The sequence below is a fragment of the Schistocerca piceifrons genome, chromosome 3 (assembly GCF_021461385.2).
Source record: "Schistocerca piceifrons isolate TAMUIC-IGC-003096 chromosome 3, iqSchPice1.1, whole genome shotgun sequence".
NCBI lineage: Eukaryota > Metazoa > Arthropoda > Insecta > Orthoptera > Acrididae > Schistocerca > Schistocerca piceifrons.
The window spans coordinates 264025874-264039719 of NC_060140.1; the positions used below are offsets into that span (position 1 = coordinate 264025874).

General features: G+C 44.3%; 3 non-coding genes across 3 annotated transcripts; 2 read left to right on the plus strand and 1 right to left on the minus strand.

Moving 5' to 3' along the window:
• Positions 1 to 5093: 5093 nt before the first annotated feature.
• Positions 5094 to 5165, minus strand: Trnaa-cgc. Its single transcript has one exon. It is a non-coding gene; the product is annotated as a tRNA-Ala (tRNA).
• A 118-nt stretch (positions 5166 to 5283) lies between these two features.
• Trnaw-cca lies at positions 5284 to 5355 on the plus strand. The gene has a single exon. It is a non-coding gene; the product is annotated as a tRNA-Trp (tRNA).
• A 6556-nt stretch (positions 5356 to 11911) lies between these two features.
• Trnaw-cca lies at positions 11912 to 11983 on the plus strand. Its single transcript has one exon. It is a non-coding gene; the product is annotated as a tRNA-Trp (tRNA).
• Positions 11984 to 13846: the final 1863 nt, after the last annotated feature.

Consider the following 13846-nt stretch of genomic DNA (forward strand, 5'->3'; position numbering starts at 1 on the left):
AAAGTAGCGGCAACGGACGATCCAGTTCAGAATATTGTTGGGCAAGACATGATCATAGATCACTCGATCATCCAACTGACACAAGGAGTCAATGACTACGGTTCTGCTTCCCACAGCGCGGCTGACAGGCCCCCTGCGACAGAGGCGAGTCTAACTACGGTAGTCCTTTCTTCCACGCCTGGTGAAAAGAGCAGCGTTGGATCTTCGACTAGGACACAAGACCGGCTTGCATCGCCGACTTCGTCTCCGCATTCGTCCGAAAAGTCCCCCGATTCGTCTCCAGAGCGGTCAAGATCGCCTAGGAAAGCTAGGAAACGTCGCAAAAAGCGGTTAGCACACCAGGCTGCTGAAAGCTTAGCCCCGGCTCTGCGGGATAGGTTGAGGAGCATTCAGGAACAGACAACGATCGAAGACCATGGCCGGAAGGAACCTGAGGTCGGAAGCATAACGTCGCATCTACGGACATCACCTGAGAATGGTGTCCGGGACGAAGGAGCACCAGGCCTCGAATTTTCAGACCATCAGGACGTACCTACTTCCCAGCGTAGACAATCTCCCCAAAATAGTCGTTTTGAATTGGCAGACGATACGGAGGCAACACTGCCACATGTATCTGCGAACAATGGTATGGCATGTTAACCGCAACCTCTCAAGCTCACGACTACACTTTGAGCCCACGAATGACATGTGAATTCGGACTACATATGCCTAATCGCCGGAAAGTCCAGTAACCAATAACACATCTTGCTTATGGATCAAACGTATCACATTATGACTGTTAATATTAACAAGATCCAGAGTGCAACTAAAATTGCTGCCCTCCGGGACTTCATATATCAGTCCGATACCGATATTGCGCTTTTTCAAGAAGTGTGTATTTCAAATTTGTATGTTCCGGGATTTACTGCAATTCTCAATGTCGCCTCAGAAGGCGCTTGCGGCACCGCTGTCTGGTCGAGGAAGGTATTGCAATAACAGATGTAACCATGTTGGAATCGGGGCGCGGAATCAGTTTTAAGATTTTCGGTGTTACGATTATAAATGTTTATGTACCTTCGGGAAGCAGTGGTCGAACAGAACGAGCCAATTTTTTAAAAAATGATCTAGTGTTTTTACTAAAGGAAAACCCCGTTGATGTAATAGTCGGAGGTGACTGGAATTGTGTCCTACACAGGAAAGACCAAACGCCAAATTTCAATTTCTCCCCAGAACTAGATGGTCTTGTGAAAACAATGAAATGGCAGGACGCTTGGGAGGTCAAATACCCCGTGTCTGTCCAGTACACATATTTTAGCACTAAAGCGCAAAGTCGGATCGACCGCATATACGTAAGTTTAAATTTAGCCAGCAAAATCAGTGGCGTCGAACGAATACCAACTTTATTTTCCGACCATCTAGCACTAAGGTGCAGCATTGGACTTCCTAAACAGAAGACATACTGGGGCCGTCCTTTTTGGAAATTAAATATCGCCATGCTTCGAGATAACGCCCTAACTGAGCAGTTAGAAGCTTCTTGGCAACTTTCACTCCGACAAAGCCACAAATACCGGTCAACGATCGATTGGTGGACTTTATGCGCCAAAAAGAAACTTAGATCTACTCTAATTTCTTACAGTAGGGAAAGGGCACTTTGGTCTCGGCGCACTATAGAATTCTATTATACTTGTCTGCGTGACCTTTATGATATGCCAATGTCCGCGGCTGTCAGAACGGGTATCAAACAGGTCAAGGCCGAACTTCTTAGTCTTAAACGCAAACAGCTGGAAGGAATGACAATAAAATCACGAGTTCAAACCACAGTGGAAGAAGAACACGCTTCACTCTATCATCTACTCCAACACGAAAAAAATCGTCGAAGAAATTTTATTCAGTCATTGCTCTCTGAAGATCAAAGTCTTTTAACTCAACAGAAAGATATTTTAAACGAGGCTCATAGGTATTATAATCAATTGTACAGTGCTCACCAGTATAACCCAGATCATGGACGGGAATTGCTCCGAAACTGTGATATGGAACAACTAGTAACTGCAGGACACAACAGGAGCCTCACTGTTGAAATCCTATCTGAAGACATTTTCGAAGTAATTAAAAGCTCACCTGTTAAAAAATCACCTGGGCCCGACGGTTTACCCGTAGAATTTTATTCCCAATATTGGCATATTATAAGGAATAAATTCACACAAGTAGTCAACGAAATCTTGCGTGGAGGGCACATACCTGACGAAATGAAAGAGTGTGTCACTGTATTACTTCCGAAGGGAAACAATTCGGATGTCAAACAGCTCAATAAAATGAGACCGATATCCTTAATGAACTCTGATTATAAGATTATTGCCAGGGTAGTAAAAAACAGATTCCGACCGGTGTTAGATACCGTAATTGGTCCCCATCAAACGTGTCTCCCGGGTCGGAATATTTTTAAAACAGTCTGCGAATACAGGGACATAATCAGTATCTTCTCAAAGACATTGACGAAGGCTGGCCTCGTTTTTATCGACTTTTCTAAAGCCTTTGATAAGGTAAACCACGAATATTTATTTGCCACTCTGATGCATATAGGTTTTAACGAAAAATTTTTAATTGTCTTAAAAAATCTATTGCAAGGCATGAAAACCAAAATTTTAATAAATGGACACTATACTCAAGATGTCGCAATAGCAAATGGTGTCCCGCAGGGAAGTCCTTTATCAATGATGCTATTTGTGGTTGCACTAGAACCTTTGCTGAAACGATTAAACAAGGAATTAGAAGGCATCTCAATTTCAGGGGTCAGTAACGCTACCAACGCTTACGCCGACGACGTCGGAGTCATCGTCAGAAGCAATGACGACGTTGTAAGACTGAGAGAGATTGTTCGCCTTTACTGCTTCGCAACGGGAGCGCAAATCAACGATATGAAAAGCTCCTTTCTAAATCTCCATGGCTTCAGGAACACTGCCCTCGAATGGGCCAGGTCTGTAGACCATCACACTGCGTTAGGTGTGAGGTTCTACCGATGCCCCCTGCAAACAACGACATTCAACTGGAAGAAGGTCTTACATAGTATTCGAGGTACTTTAATAATGAACCGACTTAGAGACTTGAACATTATCCAAAGGGTGCAATTAATCAACTACGCTGTCCTTTCGAAAGCCGTATATGTAGGTCAAATACTGCCGATACCTAAAGCGATATCCAAAACCATCATGAGCTTCATCTGCAAGTATGTTTGGAGAGGTGAGATATTTAAAGTGGCGGCCAGTACTATAACTTTAAAACCGAGAGAAGGAGGCCTCGGACTGACCGATATCCGCCGCAAAACTACGGCTCTTTATATCAAGCGTACACTTCAGCTTTTAGAAGGCCGCCACAATAATTTATCATCGAAACTTTTCCAAATCCTTAAACCGGAGAGTATGGAACCACCTATTAATATAAGTAAAATATCTTACAAATTGCAGCACATCAGATTCTACTATTTAGAACTCAGTTATCTGCACTGCATTGTCGCGGATAGGACCAAAAGAAACTGTAGTTTCATCATGGATTGCCTTATTACAAAGGACAACCGAAACAGAATGGAATTAAAATACCCCACCCGAAATTGGGAAAATATATGGAAGAATATAAACAATAAAGTACTGTCCACCAATGTGCGCGGTGCCTGGTACAAGGTTGTCAATAATACCGTTGCCACAAATGAAAGATTACAGTCTATAGGATTGAGTGACACAAATCAGTGTCCACGTTGTAATGTGATAGACACCCTACGGCATCGTCTCATATGCAACGGCTACCAGGTCATTTGGGACAGAGTTCGCCAACAGGTGGCGTTTATCGATAGGAACGACGGCAGACACCCTACTGTCGACATTCTCGTCAACCCCGAAAGCGTTGCTTTCCCTATTCAGAAGAATAATGTTACCCTATGGCTACTGGGGAACTATGTCAATTACGTCATTAATAACCTCGGCTTGCCCGACGTACTGGACTATGAGCAACATGTATTACTGGAATATTATAAAATATGTGGACAACGACACAACAAGACTTTGTATGGTAACATGCTAAAAATATTATTTGACAAACAAGGCATCGGATGAAGTACGCAATGACGAATAGCGGATAAAATATCGGATTTTGCGATGCCAAAGTAGGGGATTGCTGCTAAGGGCGAAGTACAGTGGGGACTTCGTGGGCCCCAGGGCCGCTACGGTAGCCGTGAAGGCCTTTGCAGAACCCTGAAAAGGCCTTGCATTCTATGCCTATGCTAAAACAAAAAATAAAAAAAAAAAAAACAACAAAAAAAAAAGCCCAGGAAGGCCGCCGACCGCGGGAATTCGCGCCGCCCCCATCCCGCCAGCCTACACGAGACTTCCAGGGCACCCTGGACGACATCGAGGGACCGGAATAATTGGCATTCGCCGTGTCGTAGGGCTCGTAAGTCTAGGAGTAAATCTGAGATCAGTGTCTTGTATTGTGTGTGTCCTTAAGAAGCCTACGTTTCTCAGTTTTCCAATTAATTTTTCTTTCTTTATCCACAATTTTCACCAGATCATTTTCAGTCATTTTGAACAACCATCCAACGTTACAGAATAAGTTCATTTGGATGGGGACATTTACTTTTCTCACCACGTTTGGTATGGATTCCCTTACGTGCGAAGGAGTATTTCATTTGATTTTAGCAATGAAGCTCGCCGAAGAAGGCGCATGAAGGAGAGCGAATGGAAGGGCTAGAAGGGGAGATGGGAGGCCCAAAAAAGAAATTAAAAAAAAAAAGTCGTAGAGCATTCGACTGCAGATCGAGAGGTCCCCGGTTCAATCCCGGGTGCCCCCTTCATTTTTCAGTATGTCGAAAAAACATATGACGATTGTCGCGGTGAGTTGCAAATACGTGTTTGAGATGCACCCTGCACGCCATACCGAAGGCTTTGGAGCAACATTTCAATGGGGGGGGGATCGCAGCCCAGGGTCTTGCAGGTCATCGTCCTCCCGCCATGAGGTCGAACTGTACGAAATCCACTTGCTTGGGGGAAGAATCTTGTACACTGAATTTTGTAGAATATGGTGATAGGCAAAAGTTTTCATGTACTGCTGCACGGAGAAACAAAAATTGGAGGAGCTGGGATTTGAACCCAGGACTTTCTGCATGCGAAGCAGACACTCTACCAGTGAGTTACACCCCCGCCAGAGCAAGTACATCTGGGATGAGTGTCTCGTGGATCCTACTGTCATTATTTCTTAGGTTTGAACGGTACAGTAAGTGTTCGAGGAACCTATTCATGACAAGACTTAAGCACCGTCGACTCCGTGGCGCAACGGTAGCGCGTCTGACTCCAGATCAGAAGGTTGCGTGTTCAAATCACGTCGGGGTCACAATGAAATTTTCGTTTACGAAAGCCATAGGCGAGTATGTCAGTTTAATCAGATACCAAACGATTACGGAGAACGGACGAACAGAACTTGCTTGAAAAAAGCTACTAGTGCAATTTTCGCGTTCTGACATTAAGGTGAAGGCGCCGACTCGCACTTTCTCCAGGCGCGAAGTGTCTAGTATTTTTGATATTTATATCGTTTAACGCTAATATATAACTGAGAGATAATGATTACGCAATATTTTGCTCGATTAGACGTCTTTAGCCAGGCAGAGTATAATATTTTTCCTTAAGTTATGGGAACGGAAAGAACGTGAAAGGGGGTATAGCTCAGTCGCAATTCGAGTCGCAGCCACGGTGCGGGACGGACGTGTGGCGGCAGCGCTGGCGCATTGGTGTAAACAACGGCTTTGGCGCTGGTACAAGGTCTGTTTTGTATCGTTTCTTTCGTTCTTGCGACTTGTGTAGCATTTATTTGAAGACAGAATGAATACAGTTAATGTTTTGAGGAAAGATACGATCAAATTTGCATTTGACAGAAATTTTGTGAGACCGAAAGCGTTTGAGATTAAGCAGTGGTTTATGGAAAAAGTACAGATTTCTGTTGATGATGTTGTTGGCGTTCATTTATCCTTTGATTCAAATGCTGCCTTTGTTAAATTGCAAAGTCCTGACTTATGTTCTTCTATAGTAGATAAATGTGGTGGTGTCATCAAGTTTAATCATTCTGATGGATCTGTCAGTGATGTTATCGTTTCTCATGCTGGACTCGGCATCAGAACTACTAGAGTCTTTGAGTTGCCCTTCGAGATTCCGGCCGAAGAGATAAATAAAGTTCTTAGGCCGTATGGTAGGATAATTTCGAACATTGCAGAGAAATGGTCAGAGTCCTATATGTTTCCAGTCTTGAATGGCGTTCGTCAAATTAAGACTGAGCTTCAGAGGCACATACCTTCATATATAACTGTGTGTGGCTATCGAGCTATCGTTATATATGACGGACAACCCCGAACTTGCGCTCTATGTAATTCGACTGAGCACATTAGGAATGAGTGCACTAAGCGGCGTGTTCCACAGCTCCCGGCTGCGGACACTGCAGTTTCAGGCCCGGCGGTTAGTCTCAAGTTCACCTACGCGGCCGCTGCATACACTCGCGACCCCGCAGTACCGGCCCCCGCAGGGCTTGGGGCAGCTCCCTCTGCACACGCGGTACCCGAGAATAACTTAGTACCGTGTCTCGGTGAAGCTGTTCGGGGAGCGGACAGGCGGCAATCACTTGATGGAACACGCGAGATCTCTGTTACGACTGAACGTCTGTCAGGTGTGCAGCAGGAGGTACTGCACACCGCAGGAATTGACTTTGCCCGGCATTCTTCGACTTTCCATCACGGGGGTCCGAAGGGTTCAGATCAGTCAGAAAAGGATACTGCAGGTCCACCAGACCTACATACAGAGGTAACTGAGGGGCCAACGGGGGAAACGTCGAATGGAGGAGACGTGGGAACAGCAAATGCGAACGGCCACCACTGTGTGCAGGAATCAGATACTGGCGAACCACCTAAAGTTAGCGATGTGCTGGTGGCTGCACCCACCATAGGGCCTACACACGACAGTGACAACAGCAATTTAGATAAAGAGAAGAGACAGAAGTCGTCAGAGGATTCCCCCACAACCTCAGCGGGAAAATCTCCAGACTCGTCTCCTGTGCGATCCCCAAGGAGAAAAAGAAACTCCAAGAAGCGGAGATTGGCTCATGAAGCTGCCGAGAGTTTGGCTCCTGCTTTACGAGACAAGCTCCGGTCCATACAGGGGAAAGACAAGGTGTTGGAAGGTTCCCCTCCGGCAAGTGCCAACGAGGGCCCTGCAGAACACGGCAGTCTGAAAACGGATGCCAACCATCCTCTAATGAGATCAACACTACAACTGCAGATGTCGTAGACGCACCCGCGCTCGATCGAAGTACTTTAGGGACCAGGCTGGACTGGGCAGAAGAAGGAGAAGAATGTACTGATGAAGATATGGAAAAAACTTCCCTAAAAGACGAAGACAACTTTTATTAACGGAGTGGGCTTACCGTATGTATTGTGCCGTAAGCAGGAGGGATACGGACAGGGCGGGAGTATTTATTAATCCTTAGTACAACTTCAGCTCGAATAAATCATATATCAGTATGCAACAAGCGTATCACGTGACTACATTAAACATCAATAAAATACAGAATGAACTTAAAGTGGCTGCTCTTAGAGACTTTTTATATCAGTCCGACACTGATATTGCATTCTTACAAGAAGTTCAAGTTTTGGATCTGTATGTAGCTGGGTATAAACATGTTTTAAATGTAGCTCCTGAGTGTCATTGTGGGACGGCGATCCTTGTCAGGGAAGGGATTGAACTGAAAGATGTATGTTTGTTAGATTCAGGGAGGGGCATTAGATGTACAATTTTTAATACAACTTTTATCAATGTCTATGCTCCATCGGGAAATAATGCTAGATCTGAGAGGGCTAGGTTTTTTAAAAGTGACATTTTAACTTTACTTAAAGACAACCCAAGGGAGGTTCTCATCGGCGGCGATTGGAACTGCGTTTTAAAGGAAAAGGACCAACGTCCAAATTTTAATAAATCCGGCGAACTCGATTGTCTAGTCCACCACATGAAATGGAAAGACGCGTGGGAAATAAAATATCCCACTGCGGTCCGCTTTACCTATGTCAGTAGTCGGTCGCAAAGCCGAATTGATAGGATCTATGTTTCCTCGAACTTAGAAGAGAAAGTCGCTGCAATTGAAGTCGTACCCACTACTTTCTCCGACCACCTAGGCGTACGATGCAGTGTGCACTTAATGAAGCAGAAGACGTACTGGGGTAGGCCTCTGTGGAAATTAAACATCACCATGTTGGTAGAGAACTCTCTCGCGGATCTCATAGCGGTGACTTGGCAGGCCTGTCTGAGGCAGCGTTATAAATATAGAACTAATATAGAGTGGTGGACCTCTGTTGCCAAGAAAAAATTACGAGCTACTCTGATAGAGTACAGTAAAGATCGAGCGCGATGGGTCCGAAATACAATTGAATTCCACTATGCTTGCTTACGCGACCTCTACGAGCAGCCGATGACTCAAGACATTTTCCTACAAATTAACAGAACCAAAGCAAAGCTCCTACCTCTCAGGAGGTCACAGTTAGAGGGTTTAAAAATCAAATCACACACACCGACTGTTGTCGAAGAGGAAACTACCTCAATATATCATCTAATCCGCCATGAACAACAAAGGAGAAGGAATTTTATTGAGTACCTCCGAGCTGAGGACACGAGCGTCCTGACAGATCAAAAAGACATTATGAATGAGGTTTTTAGATTTTATGATACCCTTTATGGTGAACGGCCGATTGACGAACCGGTAGTGACAGACTTCTTATCCACATCTAGCATTGCGAACACATTAACGGAAGAGGATGACCTCGTTTTTAGAACAGAAATAACCGCAGACGATGTTTTCGACTTATTGAAGTCGTCACCTTCTAAGAAATCACCTGGACCTGACGGATTGCCTTTAGAGTTTTATAGAACTTATTGGCATGTAATTGGTCACACTTTCACTGCAATTGTAAATGAAGTCTTGCATGGAGAGGCCGTCCCGCCGGAATTTAAAAAGTGTATCACTGTGCTTCTTCTGAAAGGTAGGACCACAGAAATCAAGGATATCGGTAAAATGAGACCTATAATCTTACTGAATTCTGATTACAAAATAATAGCGCGGGTTTTCAAAGAGAGATTACGGCCGGTCTTCGACAAGGCCATAGAGTGTTATCAGACCTGTCTTCCTGGACGCAGCATGTTCAAGACTGTCAGTGAATATAGAGACATAGTCGCCATCTTTTCCAACACAACTGAACCAGGCGGTCTTGCTTTTATAGACTTCGCCAAGGCTTTTGATAGGGTCAACCACAGATACCTTTTTCAAACCTTGAAGTGTATGGGATTAACTGCTCCGAATGTGAAAATTTTAGCTAACATTTTAACAGGTATCAACACCAAGATCTGCCTGAATGGACACTATACTAAGGATATTTTGATCAGAAACGGAGTCCCACAAGGGAGTCTATTATCAATGATGCTGTATGTTGTTGCACTGGAACCTCTTTTGAAACGTTTAACTGCTGCTTTAGATGGCATCGCCGTATCAGGTACGAAGAAAGTTACCAATGCTTACGCTGACGACGTTGGTGTGATAATAAGAAGCAATGAAGACTTTCTGCGTTTAACAGAAAATTTGCGGCTTTACTGCAACGCAACGGGTGCAGTAGTAAATGAGGCGAAGAGTGCGTTTTTACCTCTTAACGGTCTCACGGAAGCTCCGATTGCTTGGGCGAAATGTGTCGACCATCATACAGCCCTGGGTGTCACCTTTTATAGTTGTCCCCTTCGAACAACTGCATCCAACTGGAAAAAAATGTTGGACAGGATTCGAGGTGCTCTCCTGTTACATCATATGAGAGAGCTCAATATAAAGCAAAAAACTAAACTTGTAAATCTTTCCGTTCTCTCTAAGGCCATGTATGTGGGGCAAATTTTACCCATCCCTAAAGGAATAGCAAAAGCTATTATGTCGACAGTCTGTCGCTACATTTGGCAAGGAGAAATTTTTAGAGTCGCTGCTGCAATGATTACCTTAAAACCGGACGAAGGAGGACTTGATCTAACGGATATACAGACGAAAACTACTGCCTTGTTTATAAAGCGGTCCCTGCACCTCATTGAGGACCACCCGACCAGCGTAACATCACAATTGTTCAAATTTTATAGACCTGCCAGTCTGAAGCCACCTATCAATATCAGCACGATCAATTATAAATTGCAACATATTAGATTTTACTATTTGGAGATCAGCTACATGGAATCTGTTTTACACGACAAACATAAGCGGAACTGCCGCTACATGGTCGATCGTTTAAGATCAAAATCTACTCACCATAAGCAGGAGACAAAGTTTCCACATCGCAACTGGAAACACATTTGGAGCAATCTCCATAATAAATTCCTTCCTACAGACGTCCAAGTGGCATGGTATAGGGTAGTAAATGATATCGTTAGTACCAATGAGAAATTGTATTCCATCGGACTTTGTGAAACAGATAAATGTCTACAGTGTTCTGAACTTGACACCTTATCCCATCGGTTCCTTTGTAAAGGATACAGAGACATATGGAACGACCTTCGGAAGCGGATTTGTTTCATTAAGCGGACTGATGGTCGAGAAATTACATTGGATGCTATATTTTTCCCGGATGAGATTCTCTTTCCTACACAAAAACATAATGTCGTATTATGGCTCCTGGGAAATTTTATCTACTACGTTGTAACTAAACAAGGACATGACAATGTTCTGGAATATACAGAATTTATACGGGGACAATATTACAGACTGTGTCGTACCAAGGATCACAAAAAGAAATTCGGCAATATGTTGAACATTCTCTTCGAGAGACATGGAGTGGGCTAACTGAGTACAGTTCAGCGCCGCACTTGGAAGAGTGCTGAAGTAGGGGATAGCTGTTGAGGGCGAAGTACGGTGGGGACTTCGCGGGCCCCGGGGCCGCTACGGTAGCCGAGAAGGCCTCAACAGAACCCTAAAAAAGCTTCACTTCCAAGTGTCCCATCAGGCGGAAGCATGCTCGCCACTACTGGATTTGAAACTAGCCCATCTTTAAGTATTTACATATATATACAATTTACTTTTTTTTTCTTTTTCTTTAAGAGGCATTTCTTCAGTTACAAAGGGACCACGCATACATTGGCCCAGGTATTAAGGACAATGTACAAGAAGACATGTACGTCCATTCCAACATTTTTATTTTACCATGTTTACCATGTTTGCAGGAAAAAACATTTTGGTTTACTAAATTTCATAAAGTAAAGAGAGACTAAAGCGAAGAAGCTAGCCGAAGAAGGCAAACAAGGTGAGCGTATGGATGGGCTGTATGGGGAGAAGGGAGGCGCCAAAAAAAAAAAAAAAAAAAAAAAAAAAAAAAAAAAAAAAAAAAAAAAAAAAAGACGTAGAGCATTCGACTGCAGATCGAGAGGTCCCCGGTTCAATCCCGGGTGCCCACTTCATTTTTCAGTATCTCGAAAAAACAAATGACGATTGTCGCGGTGAGTTGGAAATACATGTTTGAGATGCACCCTGCACGCCATACCGAAGGCTTTGGAGCAACATTTCAATGGGGGGGGATCGCAGCCCAGGGTCTTGCAGGTCATCGTCCTCCCGCCATGAGGTCGAACTGTACGAAATCCACTTGCTTGGGGAAAGAATCTTGTACACTGAATTTTATAGAATATGGTGATAGGCAAAAGTTTTCATGTACTGCTGCACGGAGAAACTAAAATTGGAGGAGCTGGGATTTGAACCCAAGACTTTCTGCATGCGAAGCAGACACTCTACTACTGAGTTACATCTGGGACGAGTGTCTCGTGGATCCTACTGTCATTATTTCTTAGGTTTGAACGGTACAGTAAGTGTTCGAGGAACCTATTCATGACAAGACCTAAGCAGCGTCGACTCCGTGGCGCAACGGTAGCGCGTCTGACTCCAGATCAAAAGGTTGCGTGTTCAAATCACGTCGGGGTCACAATGAAATTTTCGTTTACGAAAGCCATAGGCGAGTATGTCAGTTTAATCATATACCAAACGATTACAGAGAACGGACGAACAGAACTTGCTTGAAAAAAGCTACGAGCATTCTGGCTCTAGCTGCCGACGCGTACGGACGTGCCGCCGTTTGCTGCGCGTAGTCAGTGCTTCGCCTGTGTTTACATTTGCGTTTCGGTGTCCTTGTTTTTTGTGATTTTTCTTCGTGTGTAACTTGTGTTTATTCTGCCTACTGTGTTCTGTTGTGTGTTTTCTACCGACGTTTATTTATCGTTTTTGGAGTTTTCGGTAATTACCGGAATCTCCCGTTGATTTCTGCATACCATGGCTACAACTGTGAGGAAGAATACGCTGGTTTTTGCGTTCGCCAAGGAAACACGACGTGTTCAGCCGACTGCTCTGGAAATTCATGATTGGCTTGATCAGGTACTTGGCATTAATTCTGATATGGTGCATACCACTCAGCTCGATACTGACAACTACTGTGTTTTCGTAAAATTTTTGAGCCCCTTTTCGGTAGACAAGATTATTGGAAAATTCGGGTATCATGTAGAATTTTTGCATAGAGACGGCACTACAAGTAAAGTAGCTATCAGGAGAGCTGATGCTCTTTATAGATCTGTGCGGGTGTTAAATTCACCTATCGAGATAGATAATGAGAAAATCAAGGTTGCCCTGTCTCAATATGGTGAGGTTAAGGATATAGTTAACGAACGGTGGTCGAAGCAATTTAAAATTCAGAGCTTCAATGGTATTCGTTCGGTAGAGATGGAAGTAAAGTCGAATATCCCATCTCATATAACTGTTGACGGGCATAAAGCCCACGTGATTTATACTGGTCAAACCCCTACGTGCCATATATGCAATGAATCGTGTCATTTAAGGCAGGACTGTCCTCGTCGTGTTTTTGTACTAAAAACGAATTTAGTCCAACGCCGCAAGATGACCTTGAGCGAAGTTTTGGCAACTGATAATACAGCCAAACAGGGTGAGGGTCCGGATCCTGTACCTAGTTCTGGAAATATTGCTGTTGATGGTAGTGATTTTCCACCCCTGGTACCACGCTTGAATTGTGATTCTTCTGCCCGAGAGTTGGACGTACTAAACAAGAAACGACCACTTGAACATACAGATGATCATTCCGATGATGAAACCTCCCGACAATCTCCTGCTGTACGTAAACAGAAAGCTAGCGTTGAACCTCTGCCTGTGCCCCAAGACGAAATGCAAGTGGATTTAATCACAGTTTCTCATACACCTCGCTCATTGCCAGAAAATGAAACGGCCGCTGCCGACAGCGAGAAAGTAGAAGTCCCCAAGGCAGTGACAACTTGCCCAGCTGTAAACAGTGATAATCAGCTGTTTACAGACGGGAAGTTCGCGGAAGCGGTAGAACAACAACACCGCGACACCGCAACACCACAACAACCGACACCAGAGTGTAACCAAGAGGAAGTGTTTACTCCTGAACCGGAAAATAAGCAAACACCGTCGCAAGCATCACAACAAACGAAGGTAGCATGTAAACAGCAGGCAGTGTTTACAAACCAGATCTCTCGCGACACTGTTGCTGAAGCGGCCACGCCGAGTATTGCCACAACAAAATCAGATCAGGGCTCTCAGGGCGTCCACCGCCGTCCGCTAAAACCACAACCGAATCTTACTGTTTCTCGCATCCACGCCAAACAAAAAGCCGAAAAGTCAGATGTCAAATCGCAGAAAAATATACGATATGACATTGTCCGGGAAGGTGCTCCAGATGAGCCTTCTGAAACACTCAATGTCGAACAGCCCCTCAGTCCTAAGGTACGGGATGACAATGGAAGACAAGCTAACGTTTAGC